This window comes from Choloepus didactylus, chromosome 16 (assembly GCF_015220235.1).
Source record: "Choloepus didactylus isolate mChoDid1 chromosome 16, mChoDid1.pri, whole genome shotgun sequence".
Lineage (NCBI taxonomy): Eukaryota > Metazoa > Chordata > Mammalia > Pilosa > Megalonychidae > Choloepus > Choloepus didactylus.
The window spans coordinates 18,714,299-18,734,802 of record NC_051322.1 but is presented as its reverse complement, the minus strand read 5'-3'; the positions used below and the strand labels follow the sequence as shown (position 1 = coordinate 18,734,802).

The 20,504-nt window shown below is 42.0% G+C and overlaps 1 long non-coding RNA gene across 1 annotated transcript; it reads left to right on the top strand.

Moving 5' to 3' along the window:
* The first annotated feature begins 6,372 nt into the window (after positions 1 to 6,372).
* On the top strand, positions 6,373 to 15,523 carry LOC119511164. The gene is made up of 3 exons (XR_005212166.1): positions 6,373 to 6,474; positions 8,312 to 8,420; positions 15,498 to 15,523. It is a non-coding gene; the product is annotated as an uncharacterized LOC119511164 (long non-coding RNA).
* The last annotated feature ends 4,981 nt before the right edge of the window (positions 15,524 to 20,504 follow it).

Below are 20,504 nucleotides of genomic sequence, written 5' to 3'. Positions count from 1 at the left end.
TCCCCCGGGGTTAGGAGCTGCCCACCCTCCGCCTTGACCCCAAGCGCCCCACCTCGGCCGGGACCTCGACGTGCCGCTTTCCGCCTCTCGGCTGGAGTCAGGTGTGCACGGAGGCCGAGCCCGGCGGGGCGGAGCGGACGGCCGAGGTGGGCGCCCAGGCTGGCTGGAGGGCTCAGGCCCCAGGTCCCGGCCCGGGCCCGGCGAGGGAGGAGTTTAGACAGTCACGTTTCCAGAAACTGTCCTGGCTCCGCGTCACGGCAGATACTTGTTGGCTGCCCTCAAAAGTTCACGGGGTCCAGCCAGGGTGGGGTCCTGCCTGGGTGGAGGTGGCGTCGCACCCGCCGCGGCTCCCTCCGGAGGGGTGCGGGGAGTAGGGGAGCAGGGAAGTGTCTAGAGGTTACATGCCAGCGCGAACCACCGCGCCCCGCTGCCTGCCCCATTCCCCGCCTTCAACCCTAACTCCTACCTTGGGGACCAGAAAGTCTGAAGAAATAATCTCCTCGCCTCTTGAGTTAACTGCAAGAAAGAGAGAGGAGGAGGAAGGTCGCTGGTAGAGATGGTTTCCATGCCCTCTGATGCTCTTTGAAGGATTTTTATGCAGAATGAAAACCTATGGCTCTATCCTGTGACTCTCCAGTAGGGTCAAGCCTGCCGACTTTCCCTGGTCTCCACGACGAAGGCTCCACTGCATGGTCCCTAAGTCACCAGCTTAGCGTGCAGCCCTCCCCCCAGCTGCTGGGATGCAGCTAGCTTTATGTCCTATAGTCTTGGATCCACAAGGAAAGAACTCCAAGTCCCCCTCCCCTAATAGCTCATTGAAGTGCTTCTGCCAAGATCATTAGAAGAAAAGGGAACCCTGTGAACCTACAGGGCTCTCTAGGACATGCTGTACTTAGGGGGCCTTTCTTTCCTGTCCTACAAATACAACCTGTTGACAGTGTTCCCAAATGTGCTGTCACTAAAGCACTTCCAGGAAACCAGCCCTGGGAGGCAGGTGAAGCTCCATGGCTGTCCCTGGTCTCTGGCATCCCAATTAGGCATTGCCTCCTCTAGTCACAGGGCTAATCTTTTGTCCCTTTGTTCTCTGAAGTTGCATCCTTCTCTACTGTACACCTCATAGGAGTGAAAGCTGTTGTAAGAATTCTGTGCATTTTAAAAACCTAAGATGAACTTGCTAAAAAATACACCAGTCTTGGTTTTTTGAGAAGCTCATGAGAGCATATAAAACTCTGATATTGGCCAGGAGCTTGGGATGAAGGTGAGGTATAGTGCCTCAAGATTTTACTAGGAAAGTTTATCCTAGAAATACTATGCTCATGCGAAAGAGTGACCTCAAAGACTCCTTTTAAGAAGCTAATTTCAGGGACTAGGCATTATTCCAAATGTCTGAACTCTCTCAGTTGCTTTCAAAACAATTCTTTGGGGGATTCAAGCATCCAAGCATGGTGCAGGGTCAACTCTTCCAAACACAGCCATTCATTTCCAGTGGCTGGTGTTTTAATTCTCACAGCATCAGGAGTGTTCTGCCTTCTGTGCTGTCTTGTAAAGCTGTCACACAGAGAAGGTTAATTAACTGGGGCAGACTGGAAGAGGCCAGTTCGGAAGACCAGTTAGGGGCAGCACCTGAGCGAGCAGGAAGCCTGTGAGTCACTGGAGGAAAAGGCAAGGAGAAGCAGAAGCAGACCCTTCAGGAGGTGGGTGCAGGAGCAGGGTGGGGGGGACCCAGGCAGCATTTGGGGGGAGGGTCACAGCAGGCAGCAAGGTCTCCAGGTGAGACACTGCTCACGTGCAGGAGTGAGATAGCATCGAGGCAGCAGCCCCAGTCTGGAAGAACTAGGGTTATGAGGAAGTTCCCAGCCCTGGGAAACAAGATAAAGATCCAGATAGTCACGAATTCATTCAACAACGATCCATTGAGTCTGGACTATGTGCAGGGAAACCTGGCCCTAGGTATATGACAAAGAAAACAGACCCAAGTGACTGCCCTCGCAGAACTTACATTCTAAGGGAGGAAGCAGAAAATAAAGTAATAAGTAAAATAAGTGAAAAAACTAAAGCAGGGAAAGGGGCTATGAAGTCTGAGTGTTGGGGGAGGTTGAAACCTTAGATGTGTGGCCAGGGAGGGTCACCTAGAATAGGTGGGTGCTTTCTGTGTATGAAGGGAGGGAGCAAACAACACAGTAATAAATAAGAAAACATTCGTGTTATCAGAAGAGGTTGCAAGAGTCAGATCTGTACTCAACCACAGGCAAAGGTCTAGATACTGATTCGGGGTCACAGTCATTCAGACCAGCTGCACTGATAGATGCAACTTCAACTGAAGCTGAATTCAAGCTGTTTAGACGAGCTCATATTCCTCTTTGTGCCCACAGCATGGGGCATGGGTGCCCAGTAAACACATATTGAGCTGAACCTTTAAATCTCCAAGACCCTGGGTGCGGCTGGGGTAAATGTGATGCCATAATCCTTTGGACAGCTCCCTGTCAGAGATAACACTTGCACTGTAGAATGGACCATCTCTTCATGATTGTCCTCAGCTCTGTACCCTCAGCACCTAACACTAAGAGAGAGGGAGAGGTATTGGGATAAGGATAACGCAAACCCTGTTCTGTGCTTAAGATCCCAAAAGATTTTATCCAACCCAATAATGAGGATGTGTTTTCTGTTTAACATGTTTTAATTTTACATGTTGAAATTACCTCTTGAATCTTGTGGTAAATGATGTTTTCTTAGACCTTACACCCAAAGCACAAGCAATGAAAGAAAAAATAAATTAATGGGACCTCCTCAAAATTAAAAACTTCTGTGCTTCAAAGGACTTTGTCAAGAAACTGAAAAAACAGCCTGTGCAATGGGAGAAAATATACATCTGATAACAGTTTAATATCCAGAATATATAAAGAAATCCTACAACTCAACAATGAAAAGATAAACAACCCAGTTTTTAAAATGGGCTCGAATAGATATTTCTCCAAAGAGGAAGTACAAATGGTCAAAAAGCACATGAAAAGATACTCAACATCACTAGCTATTAGGGAAATGCAAATCAACACCAAAAGGAGGCATTTCACACCTACTAGAATGGCCATTAAAAAAAAAAAAACAAAAACAGAAAGCTACAGGTGTTGGAAAGGATGTGGAGAAATAGGAACACTCATTCACTGCTGGTGCAGCTGCTGTGGAAGACAGTTTGGCAGTTCCTCAGGAAGCTAAGTATAGAATTGCCATATGATCCCCCAATCCCTCTTCTAGGTATATACCCAGAAGAACTGAAACCAGGGACGCAAACAGACATTTGCACCCTGATGTTCATAGTGGTATTATTCACAATTGCCAGAAGATGGAAGCAACCCAGGTGTCCATCAACAGATGAATGGGTAAGTAAACTGTGGTATAATCACAAGATGGAATATTATTCACCTGTAAGAAGATATGAAGTCCTGATGCATGCAACAACGTGGATGACCCTGGAGGACATTATATTGAGTGAAATAAGTCAGACACTAAAGGACAAATATTGTACGACATCACTAATATGAACCAAATATAATGTGCAAACTCATGGAGTTAATATCTACAATATAGGTTGCCAGAAGATAGAATGAGAGAATGGGGAGCTGATGCTTAATTTTTAGTAAGAATTTTTAATAAGTTGACTGTAAATATTTGGAAATATTTGGAAATTATTGTGAGTGTAATTAACAGCTCTGAATTGTGTGTGTGATGGTGGTTGAAAGGGGAAGTTTAGGATCATGTATGTCACTAGAAGGAAAGGTAGAGGATGAAACATTGGACTGTATAACACAATGAACCCTGTTGTGGAAGATGAAGGTGGTTAATAGCACAAATATAAGAATGTTCTTTCATGAACTATAACAAATGTATGTCACTAGTACAAGGGGTTCATAATAGGATGGTATATGGGAAAATGTAAAACTAATGCAAACTGTGGACTAGTTAACAGTAATATTTCAATATTCCTTAAATATAAATAAATCTATAGAGACAGAATTAGATTAGTGCTTGTAGGGCTGGGGAAGGATAGAGGGATTGAGAAGTGACTGCTAAGGGGTATGGGGTTTTTCTTTTTGTAGTAATGAAAGTGTTCTAAAAGCGATTATAGTGATGAATGCACAACTCTGTGATTATACTAAAAGCCACTGATTTACACCTTAGATGGATTGAATGGTATGTGAATATATCTCAATAAAACTGCTTTAAAAATTGCATATTGAAGCTGAATTATGATGACAGTAGCACAATTCAGTAAATCTACTAAAAAGCACTGAATTCTATACCTAAAGGAGATTTTATGGTATGTAAATTATTCCTCAATAAAATTGTTTTTAAAAGTTGCAGTAGATCCCATATTTAGACAGCTCTCACATGCTGTCAGTGATAAACCAAAGAGGAACATTTAACCAACACATTATCATCCTTCCTAATAGATGTTTAAACGAAATTGATATACAAATTTACTTTTCCCTCATGTGATATTAGCCATCTTAAAGTATATATTACTGGCTTCTATATTCTAAGACAGTTTACTAATAATGATTGCTAAAGATAGTGCACATTTCAAAACTGGTTTTTATTTTGGAGTGCCATATAAATTCGTTCCAATGGACTTATTATTCTGGTAAATTGTTCTGAATTAGAAAGGTACTATATACGACACATTGTCTAATTTTTACCTATTTAGAAATAAAGTACCTGTTCAAGGGCAAGAAGCCTCATCTGGAACAAAATACTGGCATATTCTGAAAACCCCATAGGATTCTAACAGGAAAAACCAGATTGCTTTTCTAATGGTGGGATGGGTTAGACAAAGCCATCTCTATTTTTTTTATTTAACCTCATCTTTGATGTGCACAACAGACATTCCAAAAACCTGGCTAGAGTTGTGTGACCATAGTCAGAGTTGACAATCAACAGATTTAACAACCTAGAGGCACGGCATCCACCAATCAGTTTAGATGATGGTCATAAACAATCAGATGCCCATTCTGGTGTGTCCTGGCTAAATGTCAGCTCTGACTATAATGCTAACTTCCTCTGGACACCTTCCTCAATTGCAGGTGTCTGCTGTTTTCTTATCAAGTTTGCACAGTTTGAGGTTGAGTAGGAACCTCACATCCCTGAGTAAATTGCTGGTGTCTTCCCTTCAAGTATGGTAGAGGGGAATCATTATAAACTGAACCCCTCCCTGTACAATAGCAATGAAACAGTGTTCTCACTGCCTAATCAACTAGACTGACCACAATTTGATCAGCCAGGGAAGGACTGGAAAGTATAGCTCCCCTCCCACCCCATTGTCCCTCACCTCTTTCTCTCTAGGAGCACCCTCACCTTCTTATTCATCCAGGCAGTTCCTACTCTCCTCCCTGTCTGTGCTTCCTATCAGCTGTCAGGTTTCCAGCATCTACTTGGCTCCTCCCCTCATTTGGCCAACTGCCAAGCAGATAGTGTAATGACACAACTTTGAGACAGGAGAAAAGGAATGATAGAACAGGAAGGTTCTACCACCATTTTCCAAGATCCAAATCCGGAATCTAGTGCCGTGTCCTGCTGGTCCACAGAAGCTGGCCAAAGTCTCTTCACAATCCATTATTCTATATTCCATCCTTAGCCTGCAGCTTACCCAAGACATCTTGTACCCCTGTCCTTCTGCAGGTCCAGACCAGGCTTCACCCAACTCCTTCTCTCCAATGCCTCTGTTCTCAGCCACTCCTGCCCTAATGATTCAAACTGAAAGAAACCAAACAAGGATTTTGGTTGCTTCTGATCTAGAGGATCAAGTCAGAGCACCCCCTGGTGGTCAGGACAAGAAGTGGCAGCCTCTGGACGTCCCTCAGTGAACAGACCCTCAGTGATCAGACCCTTGCAATGCCCAATGGGAGGTTTTCCACAGACTTTCTACCTCTTCTTACTTTAACATCTTTCCTCTGCTATCAGTTTCCTCCCTTCCAAGGGAGGGATGGTGGTGGAGAAGTAAAGCACACATACATGCACGCACGTGCGCACACACACACACACACACACACACACACATACACACACTCAATTCTCAACCTTTTCCTCCAATCTCTTCCTAACTCTTTAGTGTCCACGACAGTCTGTCATTTCACATATTGGACTGTTTTAAAGAACACAAATTATTCTACTATAGGACAAGGGAACTGCAGGATATCAACTATGTCCAAAATCAACAAATTAGAATAATTCTTTTTTTCTTAGTAAATTTTTACTGAGCCTGTGTACCAGATAGTGTCACTTTCCATGACCTGGAGTATCTCCATACATCCTCAGAGGAACCCTAGTAGTAACATTACCATCCCCACTTTGCAGATGACGAAACAGATGCCTATGGAATTAAGCAACTTGCTTGATGTGACACGATCAGGTCTCCTGAACCCAGAGCACTTCCTTGCACTTTGCTGCACTAAGATTCCTCTCGGAGAATGCAGTATCCAGGTAATTCTGCTTGATCTAACTTAAAACATATCTTGGTCTCTTTAAGCCCTTCCTGTTTTAGCTCGTGGTAAGTGTATATATTACGTCCCCCAGAAAAAGCCATATTCCTTAATGCAATCTTGTGGGGGCAGATTGATTAATCTTTTTGATTAGGGTGTGACCTCTTGATTGAATGTTTCCATGGAGATGTGACCCACCTAATCAGGGTATGTTTAATTAGTTCACACTGGACTACTTTAGAAAGCTCCAGGCCCAGATGCTTGCTGATGCTTGGAGATGCTAGCCCAGAGTTTGCTCCAGAGCAGCTAAGAGAGGACTAAACGCCCCAAGAGCAGCAGCTGAGAAAGACTTTTGGAGAGACACTGATGCTGGGAGATGCTGGAAACTCAGACAGAAGCCCAGAGACATTTTAGAGAAAGCCATTTTGAAATGCAACCCAGGAGCAAAGGACCAGCAGACGCCAGCCATGTGCCTTCCCAGCTGACAGAGGTGTTCCAGACACTGTTAGCCATTCTTCAGTGAAGGTATCCTCTTGTCGATGCCTTAGTTTGGACACTTTTATTGCCTCAGAACTGTAACTTTGTGACCTAATAAATCCCCTTTATAAAAGCCAATCCAGTTCTGGTATTTTGCATAATGGCAGCATTAGCAAACCGGAACAGTAAGCAAGTGGCTTCTAAGCTCACACAGTAGCTTCAATACTGCAGGGTCCCAAAGCTCCCCCAAGATTTCAAGTGAATCTGCTCCTTCCTCTCCTCACTCCCAGTTTCTTTATACCTTTCCTAATGCACTTCGTGACCTACATTTATAATTGTCAGTCCCCAAAGATTTGGTACTTTCAAGGTTTCCAAGGGCATTTACAGCTCTGCTTCTTACCCTGACCTTCTCCCCTTTCAGGGCTCACTCAGGTATCTCCAGCCAGCATTTTTACCTGCTTCACTCTCTTGTGAGCCATCGGTTGTGCTTTCATTTAGCCCTGACTGCAGTCTGCCTCACAGCAGATTGGGCTTCACACATCTGTGGCATCAGTGGATCCCTCAAACCTGGGCCCTCTGTTAATTCACCTCACCACCCCAAACCACACAGCGTCATGCGTAATAAAGTGGGCGTGCCCTGCACACAGTGGGTGCTTAATAAATGTTCATTTGAAATGACCAACCAGGGGTTTCTCTTCTCCATTGTGGGTTCTTGCTTCCCCTCTCAGGGAATCGTCTCTAAATTCTAAGTTGTTTCTTTACAAATCTGTCATAATCTCTACTGCAGCTCAGCCCAAATGGGATTTAAGATTTTTTCCAAATCCATTTAAAATAAGGGGGGGGGGGGTGGAAGTGGGTGTGGGTAGGGTAAAGTGTTTTGAACTGACAAAAGGATTCTTGCTCTGGGCTTTACAGGAAGATGGACTCCTCACCCTAGAACCCACAGTGGGTTGTTAGATTCTACAACCCACAATGAAATATTTAGGTGTTATTTCCTGAGTGCTTAGCTGCAGGAGTAAGCTAAAGAAGATAATGGAGCAACTGTGCATTCACGTGTTTGGGAGCAGAAGAAGAAGACAGCTACCATTTATGAAGCATTTTTTGTGTTGTCAGTAATGAGAGCATGTTACATGCAATAGCGTGCTTAAAGGCTTTGCTAGGTGCTTTCCAAACATTATCTCACTTAATCCTCACAGCCACCCAGTTGAGGGGGCATTGTTACCCTCAGTTCACAGGTGTGGAAATTGAGGTTCTAAGATACTTATGTAAATTGCCCAGGACCATAATGCTAATCAAGATTCCTGGCTTTGCTGTGACCTATTGATCGCCTTTAAAAACAGCCATTTCCTTTTTCCATGCAGACACATCCCTTCTTTTGTTCCAGCATCCAGCCCACCCTGCCTGACTTAGACAAATCCTGACTCATTTCTCATGGTGGCACCATTTCTCTTGCCAGTGATTGGTTCACGGGTAAGTATATGATTCTGTTCTCAACAATGAGACATGAGAGGTCAGCTGGAGGGCTTCTAGAAAAGAGTTCTTCACTATCAAAAAGAGATGCACATAGAAGCAGCAATTCCTTTTCTTTCTTCTGCTGGATATTACCTAATCTGCGTGTGATACCACAATGGTGGCAACTGTCGTGTGACAGCGAGGGGAGTTTCCGTGAGGGGGACAGGCTAAAGGGGGTGAGGAGGTTTAAAGGAACTGGGGCTGATGGTATCACTTTACACGTGAGTTCACCCACTCCGAAAATGCTCTCTCTCTCAATATTCCTCATTTTGTGAGATAATAAATCTCCTTGCTGCTTAAGGTGTTTTGCCTTGTTTTCCACTACTTGCAGCTGAAACACTCCTGATATACTACGATTACAAATATGCTCTGATTTTTCACAGTTAGAGCAGACTTTAGATATCATATTAGTAGAAACTAACTTCAAATTCACTGCCATGCAGTTTCAAGGCCCAACAGAGAGGAACAACATTTCTTTTGGAGTATTCTCTGAAGAACCTGCTGTCTATCCATTTCCCAAAATACTCTCAAATCTATCCCTGAACCAAGTTGGACCACCAGAGCAAGAATCTACTCTGATTCATGTGAATGCCCATATCATTCATTCACTCATTCATTCACTGGACACTTACGTCTTGAGCTCCTCCCATGTGCATGGCTCTTTGCTAAGCAAGGTTACTGAATCATGTGCAGCCACTGGTGTGAAGGACATTGAAAGAACTGGCCCTATGACCCTCGTTGCTGGCTCACGGTAAGGATGCTGCAGTGGTGTGTCTCTGAGGGACACCTTAGATACTGATTATGAAGACTCGTGAGGGAAATTTCCCACTAGTTTCCTATCAGGGATACTTGTGCACCTTCCATGGTCACTGGTCATGGATACTGAAAATCTTATAACTGGTCATTTCTTCCTCTTTCCAGTGGCTGCTAAAAAGCAAAAGCCACATTTCTGGGCAATTTCTAGCAGGCAAATTGGACATCCAGATGTGCCTTCTTAGGTGATAAACTCAGTTTCAGCTCCTTGTTACCTTCTGAACCTTATTTCCCCTTTGTCTCATTAAAAAACTACTTTTAAATTGTATTTTATCTTTTTTTGTTTTAGTCATCTCTTAAGCTGCCTTAAATCCTTTTTAAAACAAGAAGACAAAATAGAATAAATGAATAATCAAACACTATCACCACTACCAGGAATAGCTACATAATCTGTGGGCTCAGTAAAAATTGAAAATGTGGGGGCTCCTGCCCAGAAATTATTAAGAATTTCCAGACAGAGCATTAAACCAAGCACGGGGCCCTTCTTAGCATGGGGCCCTGTGGGACTGCTCAGGTCGCCTGCCCATAAAACCAGCTCTGCCAACTATTGTAATCCCTACATGTCAGTTATTCCACTTTTTAATAATGACATTATGTTTGTTCATCTTTTAAAGTACATTCTAGAACTATTTGAGGACCAGTGTGCATTGGGCACATCTTTGCATTAGAGAATACAGAGGTAGAGAGAGATGGGAAAATTAAAGGTGTCTTTGGAGATTATATTTAACTAAAACTAACCATCTTTCCAGGCTACTAGATGGTCAGCCTCTTGTTTCCTGTAACTCTAATTCATTTTTGCATTTTCCTACAGCTCGAGTGCAATGCCTTCATATGATAGGAACTCGACATTTGTTGGCTGGCTGGTTGGGTGGGGTTAATGGCTGGAAGCATATGAGCTATATTTAGGAAATCAAGATGAGGTTACAAAAATAGTTTGGGTTCTATTTGAGGAGTTCTAGAGTGGACTTAGTTTGGTAGGAGCAAAAGGGTGATTTAGAGAAGCTGAAATGGCCACGGTGTGGAGGGTGAGTTGGAGGCAAGGAGCATGGCTAGCAAGCTATTAGCCTGGCCCACACAAAGGTGATGAGAAGTGGAAGTAGACTGAGCCGAAAGAGTGTATAATCGCAATAATAATACCTAGTGCTTTATAGTTATCATACCTTTTCACACCACTGTTCCATTTTCTCTTTCAATAATACCACTAGGAAAATATTATCACATTTTCTGGAATTGAAAACTGATTCTCAGAAAGTGAAAGTTATTTCCCCATGTCACAGTAATTAAAGAGCTCAGCCAGACCAGGCCATCATTAGATCCCACAGACAATGCTTTTTCTCATCACTGGTGGAGGGGACCCTGACTACATGGTAGAATCAGCGGATGAATGAGTTCTAGGCCCTAACCCAGATATTATGATTTGATTGGTCTTGGGTAAGGCCCAGGCAAGAGAGTTTTAAAAAGCTCCCCAGGGATTCTAATTTGCAGCCAGGTTGGGAAGCTCTAGGCAGCAGCAGAGTCCTGACCAGATGGGACGGACGGAAAATCAGAGACCAGGCAGAACTGAGAAGACTTGACTGATTGCATCCAGGTGCCCAATGTGCTAGGAAGGTTTTTAGCCTGAGGACCACCCTTCTCAAGGACCTCATCTCACCAATTGAGGAGGTATATAAGTAATTCTGGAAGTAGTACTTCTGGAAACTGTTCTGGCAACAGCTGCATTCAGCCCAATCTATAACAGTCATCTCACATGGTAACAAATGTGTGCATGTAGGGATATGTTTAGCTCTAAAGGTAGCGATACAGGCAGTTCTCCCTCTGGATTATATACCGGCTTCCATTCAGTTGGACTAAATTGTGTCCTTGGGAACATTCCATGAGAGAGCTTTCCTCTTGGATCCCACAACTATCCCCAGATTTGTGGCCTAGAAAACAACCTGGGTAATGGTGATGTGTGGTACCAACCTTGAGATTTAAGGCAGGCAGCTAAGGGAGGATGACTGGAGGGGAAGATGAATTTAGGAAATGAAGTATTTGAGATGCTGGTAGCATATCCAGGTGGAGAAGATCAGCAAGCAATTGAAGATGTAAGACCAAATCATTGAAATGAAGTCTGGATTGGATTTTAAAGCAACCAAGTAGAAATTAGTTAAAATTCTAGATGAGATCACCAAGGAGCACAGTAAAGAAAGAGAAGAGGCCTAAGGACAAAACCTTGGAGAATGACTGTGCTGAGGAGTTTGGGTGAGAAAGAACCATAAAAGGTGCTTCACTCGCTAGTGCCAGCCCACGTTTCCTGCCTCAGCTCCCACCAGTTTCGTACTTAGACCATAGATGCAAATTGCTGAGACTATCTTTATTCCCTGAACATGACCTTCACTTTTCCATCTCAATATTCTTTTTCCTAAAATGTTTCTTCTCTTCTCCATATGCTCATATTTGCCCAGTTTTCTTAAATATGCATCTCACATGCTACACCTGTCCTTGGAGAGGTCTTCTCACTTGGATGTGGCCTCTCCTTTCTTTAATCCTCATTGCACATCTTCATAAAGCTCTTCCGAACTATCATAGCTATCCATTGCTGCATAACAAATTACCCCAAACCACAGCACCTTAAACAAACACATATTTAGTATCTCACCCAGTTTCTGAGGGTCAGGAATCCAGGAGTTGCTTGGCTGGTGGTTCTGGCTCAGGGTTTCTCATGAGGTTGCTGGGTACCAACAGAGGCGGCCTTCATCCTCGGCTGGGACAGGATCATCTGCTGTCACATGGCTGCTGGCAGGATGCCTCTGTTCCTCGCTGGCTGTGAGCAGAAGGCTTCAGGTCCTTGCCACACAGGCCCCTCCACGGGGCTGCCTGAGTGTCCTCATATCAGAGTAACTGGCTTCCCCCATAACAAGGGATCCTAGAGAGAATGAGCAAGCAGGAGGCCACAGTGTCTTTTATGTCCTAGTCTCCTAGTGCACCATCATTCCCCTTTCCCCTGTTCATTAGAAGTGTGTCCCTAAGTCCAGGTCACTTTCAAGAGGAGGAGAGTTGGGCCCCACCTTTTGAATGGAAAAGAATTGGAGAATTTGTGGAAATATTTTAAATCACCATATGCACTTACAGTAATCTTTCTGACATTCAAACTTATGACTTTTAATTCTTTTTTCTTTTTGGTAAGCTTTTACAGAGCACCTATCAGGTGTGTTATGCTGTGCTAGTTAGAAATGAGACAGGGAGCCTGCGTTTAGTTCCAAGAACTGCAAAGAAAGACAGGTGGATAAATGTCACTAAACAGTGCAGTGTGTGCCATAATAGAGACACGAAGAAAGCACAGTGGGAGGACAGAGATGGAAGTAACTACATTTAAGGGAGTCAGGGGAGGTTTCACCTTTGCTGTACTCAGCACCCTCCTCCCTCTTCTGGTAACAGCCCCTGCGTCTGTGTGGCTTGGGTAGCAATGAGCCCTTCCCACCTCTCGGAATTGGGCACATGTCCTGGTCACTGTGTCTCTCAGGCCACCATAACTGGTTCAGGGATGGGCATATGACACAAGCCAGGCCCGTGACAGCCATCCCTAGAGGGTCTTAGTGGAATTAATAGAAAAGAGTCCCCCCTTCCTCTGAGATCATGGATATGGAGGCCTGGAGCTGCCACAGGCACTTTAACCCTGACACAGGGCTGTGGGTAAATTGTGTCTCCCAAAACTTATGTTCCAGTCCTAAGCCCCCAGTACCTGTGAATGTAACACCATTTGGAATGAGGGTCTCTGCAAATGTGATAAAGTTGAGATGAGGTCACACGGGATTAGAGAGGGACCTAAATCCACTGACCAGTGTCCTTATAAAGAGAGAGAGATTTGGAGACACACAGACAGACAGACACACATGGCCAAGTGGAAACAAAGGTAGAAATTGCAGGGCTGCAGCCACAAGCCAAGGAATGCAAGGATTACTAGGAGCCACCAGAAGCTAGAAGAGGCTGGCAAGTATTCTTCCCTGGAGACTTCAGAGAGAGCATGGCCCTGCTGACACCTTGATTTCAGACTCCTAACCTCCAGAACTGTGAGACAAGAAATTCCTGTTGTTTTAAGCCATCTGGTTTGTGGTACTTTGTTACTGCAGCCCTGGGAAACTAACACACATGGAGAGACTGAATCAACATGCAAGGAAGTAAAATGGAGAGCAAACTTGTCCTGATGGCTTCACCCGAGCTTTGGGATTCGGCTGTGCCTGAAGCCAGAGTACATGTGGGGTTTTTAGTTACTTTTATTTGCTGAAGCTAGCTTGAGATCAGCAGAAGCAGCAAAAGTTCTCAGTCCCTACATGGATAGCCTCCACCTCCCAGCTTCCTGGGGATCAGTCCTGCTCTCCACACTTCTACCTGCACGACCAGAGACGCTCAGCCCTGAAGGGCTGCCTGCAGGTCCTTTCCCCTCCCCACTCTTGCTCTCCTGGTCAAAGAGGATAAGAAGAGGAAGGTGTGAGAAAGTGTCTCCCAGAAGCAACCTTTGAGCCCTCCCTTTCTTCCCAATTAGCCTTGGATAAAGGAGACATCTACCAAGTCAAGTCAAAGAACCTTGATTCCAGCTTTGGAATTCAAACCCAGTGCAAGCTCTTTGAGATCATGGATTCTCTCTCTACCACCCACCTCCAACTAGGTGCTCAGTGAATATTTCAGAATTTCACTTTTAAGAAAGTAAAGAGGGAGGGAGTAGTGAGACATGGGAACCTGGAAGCATAGCCAGCACTTCTAAACACTTAACAGCACAGGTAAGGTGAGAGCCAGGACTACCTCAAAGGAGCAGAGGCAACGAAAGAAGAGATTTTAAGGCCAGTGGAGACGAGAAGTGTTTGTATACTGAGAAGGGGTGGGTTATACTTGACTAGCATGTTTAGTAAGCTTCAGTTAATAACCTTATTCTTTTAAGAATATAACCATTTACAAACACCCATGGGACTTATATACAGATGGTTAAATATGCAGTAAGCAAAATAGATCATTGCAATACTTTCCAGACATTAGGAATTGTACAGGTCACATTCTCTCAAAACAACAATTAACACACACAAAAAAATTAAAATTTAAACAAAAACCACTCCATCATGTAACAATGAATAAACATCCTACCAGTTAACACAAAAACACAAACTATTTAGAAGAAATAGAAATTAGAACCATACATATTAAAGCTAAGGCTATCTGGCCAAAACTGTACCTAGAAACAAATTAATAGTTTTAAAATTTTTCCTGTTACTCAAGAAAGATTGTGAAAAAAAACTAATCATTTGCATCTTGAGGCTAGAAAAAAATCATGATACTGCAAATAAAGACGAAGAAGAGAATAGAGATAAAATCCCAAAATAATAAGGTTAGGGATTGGTGAACAAATTCAAGAGCTTTATATTTGAGGGAAAAATCAATAAAACAGGCCAAGTCTGAAAAATTAAAGAAAGGAGGAATAGAAATAGTACAAACAAATTTAGAAATGGTAACGTATGCAACAACTAATATGGAAAGGAATTTAAATATATTAGCATAGACTTATGAATGCAGTTCATGTGCTCTGTTAAACTCTATGCAAATAAGTTTCCAAAATCTGGCAATTTTCTGAAAAATAAAAATTTGCACAATTGAAACCAGAAATACCAAAATGACCAAGAGCAATAACAATAAAAGAAACTGAGAAAAAAAATAAAAATAAAAGAACTACTTCCTCCAAAAGAATCCAGAGCCAGATCATTTTACTAATGAATTTTCTCAAATTCTCAAGGAAATTCACATCCTCTATAATTTGTTCCAGAGCATGTAAAAATGGAAATTACTCCATTCATTTTGTAATCCTTCCTTTCACTTTCTTTAACCCCAATCCATCATCATTTATTTATTTTATTGGTCTTTTACACCCAGTTAACCCCATACTCCAACCAATTTGCTGCTTCACCAAAATAGTACAAAAAGCATTTTTGCTTCTGAGGAGCTTTTAATAGGTTGTGGAACATGTTTATAGATGAGAAGTAAACAGAAAAATGTTTTTCTCATCCTCTTCTGAATCCAAAAATTTCAGTACTTATATATCTATAATGTGGCCCCCATTCTGTTTTTCTTAACAATGGCTAATGGTTTGTAATTATCATCCTGCCTTTCTGTATTTTAATTTCATTTTTGGCTTAGTTTATTTAATTTAATGTCATTTTTTTTTTTTTTTTTTTGGTATACCAACTGTTGAATATTCAGGATCAGCTCCCCAGTAAACAAGCCAGACTGATAAACAAGTGAAGAAAACTGCTGGATGACAGCAAGAAGGTTGCCATCACACTTGGGACACTTGCCTGATCTTGTACCACATGGAAACCTAAGAAATATTTCCAATTTGCAGAACTGTGTCCACCAAGTTCAAGAGCAAAACTAGTGAAAAGAAAATTTCGCTACTATACTGCTCTGTTTTGCTCTTCGGTGGGGGCTGGGGGAGGAGCATTTTCTCCATCCCTCCACAGGGCATCCAGTCCTTCCCAGAAGGAGAGATGGTCTCCCTGAAAGCTTTCAGAGCTAATTCAGTGTAAGCAAAATCATTCATCTGCAAACTCTTCAGCACTGAGAACCGTAATAAGTCTTCCATCCCCTGTGTCCCCAATGAATTTTTTTCTTACCACTGAATTAATTTCATTAAAGTTAACTCTCTCTCTTTCTCTCTCTCTCTAGGTGCTTGATGGAAAGTACAATTCAACTTTTTGCTTCTCTGGGCTTAGCACAGTACCTAGCATAAAGTTTGCACTTCAATGTCATTTGAAACCAAAGCAAATCAAATCATACTGAATCTAGCTAAAATAGAAGTAAAAGGAGTAAGCTCTGGGAGCAACGACGAAAGTAGTTTCTAATTCTGCCCTGGGGATATTAGGAAAAGACTAGACAAAAATAACAGAAAATGTGTTTTGAGGAGTTATATGAACATTTTAACAATACAATTTAATTGCATAAAGCAGACATTTATTTAATTTTAATACTAAATACACATTTTTACACAGCATTTTAATCTTTGAAACCTTTCCAGGCACTAAATAAATGAATTTGCTAGATTACACAGTCTTCAGAAATCATATTTATTAAGTGTTCCCAACAGAATAGATAAATAAGAATATAAATACATTAAAATAGAGAAAGCACAAAGCCCAGGACTCCTTTCCACATTATTCAGACCACCTAATATCCGAGAGGAGCCCTAGGACCCTGGCTCTGGGTCTGCCTGGGGGAGACCACCTGGGTCGATGTGGACATGCACATCATCTAATCACCTAAGATGACACTAACAGCCTCTAGGCCCTGAAGGGCAAAACAACTGAATTTGAGGCTCAGTATTGACTGTTCTTTCCTACACTCACTTTCTATAGTCCCTTCTTTTCCAGTAATCTAAAGGACTTCTAGGAATTATGTGTGTCTCCAAAGAACTCTGATTGTATGAAGTGAAGTTTCCACACTGGAATATACCTGTGCTCTGACATAAGTATCTGTAAAAAGATGTTTAGTGGGACTTTTTTGTCATATAATTTTAAGAAGAGTCCCAACACTGAGAACAGAAGGAGATAAATGAGAGGTGCAAGACACACATTTGTGCCCAGCTTACCAAAAGATGACAGAAGTCAAGCCACTATCAATCCTGTCATTTCCCTCCAGTGTATTTAAGAAAAGACTGTGTAACAGGAAAGAGTAATTGGAGAAAGTTATCAAGCGGGATAACTTTCCCTCCCAACTCAAGCCAGAAGGTGTCCACCTAAAGACCCGCTCACAGAAGCTGGGGGTGTCTTCAAGGAGATGGTGGAGGGACAGGGAAAGGTGGAAGAAGGGTGAACACACACACACACACACACACACACAGTATCTCTAAATCAAGGGTGAGGCCAGAGGTAGGATGGGAAAGGCTCTGGTTGAATGGGAGATTGAAGTTTTGATTTAGACTAGAGAGGACATTTTAACTCTTAAAAGTGAGTCACAGCTACCTAAGTGAGACTGTTCTTACTTAAAACTGAGCTCCACTCAGAAGCCATGCCAAGAGGCCGTCATGGATCAGGCAACGGAAATCTGACAAAGCCGTGAAGGGAAAAATAAATAACACCATGTCCTATTTGTATCCATTATTCATCCCATTTAATAAACTGGTTACATGGCCTTAAAATATCATTTTAAATATCATTTTAAATATCGTTTGTCCTTAGGTGGCCAAAATAAATTTGCTTTCACGTGGTCAATTCTTTTAGCAATTGTGATGACTGAATTGGTTTAACCACGTGGCAACCCAAATAGTTGTGCAAAAATGAACATAACTGTTGTTGTAAAGCCTAAACAGCTGCACAGAGATTGACTCCTTGGCCATGTATAGCTGCAGCTTTAAACCTATCCCCCCTTTTTCTCATATTATAACTCCCAATAAAACTGCATAATAAAATAGAACCACTAATTAGATCAAACTGTTATTAACATGACATTATGATTTGTCCAGATGATCAAAACCTGGCAGACATTCACTGTAATTGTTGTTTTAAACAAAAATTTCAGTTTGCCGCTTTGAAACAGGCCAAGGGACTAAACTCAGATTTAAAAGGACAAAGTTTATCTGAAGAAACAAATTTCAGCCAAGCCTTCAAATGTCCCAAACCTAAGCTACTTTTTGAGAGGATAAGATGCTTAAGTGATGTATTCCAACCCCCAGGTTATTTTGGAAATGGCCTCTTGATTTTTAATCACTGAGACACCCAGATCTCATTTATCACCTGGGAGGGAGCTGGAAGCAAGTTTCTTTCATTAAGAACTGCTTTCGTTTTCACCTGTTAGAAAGGGTCAACAACCATGACCAAAAGAAAAACATGATGGCTAAATAGACTATTAAAATTTGGAATGCTTTGTAATTTCATGATAATGACATGTAATGCATCTACAATAATAAAATGGCTTCCAATTTGAATTTACAATCCCTACTTAGTCCATAAAGCCCTAGTATTTTAGAGGCAAGATTATCTATTCCTAAGGCTTCTTCCCAACTCATGTAAGAGGATTCTATTATGGGTAAACTGGAGATAAAATGGGAGTTTTAATATGATTATAGGTCAGTGGTTTTTGAATTGTTAATGTATAAAAGACCCCAGAGGCATATGCTGAATATGTAGTCTGTGAAAGAAAATTAAATAAACAAAAAGCAATTTACAATCTGGAAAACACTTTAGTTCTCACGGAGTGTTATAATGCATGTTCTCGAGCATCCAACTTTGCAGGGCTGAGCTGACACCACAGAAAGGAGGCAAGTAATTTAATTTCACTTCACAGGTCCAGAACCTGAAAGAAAATGGCACATGGGGAAGCATTTCAAAATTGAAAATATAAACCACAGGAATAGACACATGATTCTTCAGGGCATGGAAGCTGAGATTTGTCCTAGTGATATTATAAGATAATGAAGATGAGATATATTTATGGGTTTATTTATATGTTTATTGTACTCTGTCCACTTCTAAAATGGATTTGCAGGGAATAAGAAACTCATGGAGAATAGGAGAGTATTTCTAGTCTGGATCAGGCAGTATTTTGAAACTATCTGCAAGCCTATTGTACTAAATATTCTAAATATTGTCAGTGATGTGTCTGACATGCAGCTTCTACTTCTGCAGGTCAAGAAGTGTTGACCTTGGCAGTAGTGGTCAACCTCCGTATTTTTTTTTTACTCTTGGCCCTATAGTTGCTCATTTAGGCCACCAGTTTCCCACCCTAAAATTCCCATCTGATGACAGCAATCGAGAGGAGAGTGATGGCCCAGTGCACACACACACAGAGGAGACACTGAAGGAAATACACACCTCTCTCCCTGGTGCCAACCTTCATGTGTGGGAAACTTTGTCCCAGTTACCCCTTCTAGTTAATAGTTTAGAAAGAAGAGACACACATGGGTTGGGTTGCAAAACTTCTCAGGGATAGTCTTTATGGGCTGTGGTAGATTGAACTGTGTAGCCCAGTTAGGACATGTTCTTGGTCTTGGTCCACATTCTGGTTGGTGTGGATTCATTGCAAATAATGCCTCGTCAAGATGTTACTGTAGTCAAGGTGTGGCCCTACTGAACCAGGTTTGGTTTTAATCCAGATGACTGGAGTCCTTGACAGGCAGAATGAAAGTCAGGCAGAGAGAAAAGCCAGGAGAGGCAGCCATGGTTATTGCCACGTGGCAGTAAAGCTAAGGATCAAGGATCACCAGCAGCCAGCCCCAGAATGCCACAGTCCTTGCAAAGAAAGCAACATCTTGCTGACACCTTGACTTTGGACTTCTCCTAGCCTAAAAACCATGAGCCAATGAATTTCCATTATTTAAGCCAACCTTTTATACTGTATTTGTTATAGGAGCTAGGAAATTAAACCATGAGCTCACCTAGCATTAAAAGTAACAGGCCTCTGAGACGTCATCTAATCCAAACCCATTATTCCACAGTAAAATAAAAATGAGACCCATTCCCATTTTACTTCTGTGAATGCCCCAACACTTATAGGAGCTATTTAAATTTTGTTCAATAAATGTGTCCTATAAGCCAATTATAAGTGTTAGACACTGCTATAAGAAAGTAAGATCTGGAGCTAGCTAATGCCATCTGCTAACCTTTATGCAGTACATTAAAAAGAACTGTTTCTACATTATCTCTTTCAATCTTTCTAACTATCCTGTGAAGTAGGACCCATTTTACAGATGGAGAACATGAGGCATAGAGAAGGTAAGGAACTTGGCCGAGGTCATGTCCTAGTAAAAACTGGAAATGGCATTTGAACTCATGTCTGCCTGACTCCAGGGTGCAAACTCTTTACCCCTCAACCCTCCACTTCCTACCATCATGATGGAGAGTACACATGAACAGTGGGCTGTGGAAAAAACCACTGACTCAAGATTAAAATAGCATACAACATCACAAACAATAGAAGAATCAGGCAAGTCTCCTACAGTTATGCCCCTGATGTTATGATCCTCAAGCTGATAATTTACATTACCACTAGTGGGAAATTTCAGTTATCAGAGACATCATGGATACAATCACAAAAAATTAATTTAATTGAAATGAACTTTTTTAAAAAGGTAGTTTCCCTCAAAACAAAACCTCATTAATTCAGATACCACAAATTCATAATCAGTGTTACATTAGTAGAAGCCAAGCTAAATTTTACCTTTGTAAACCCTTTTTTAAAAAACAAAGAGATTAATTGCATAGTTGTTATATTTAT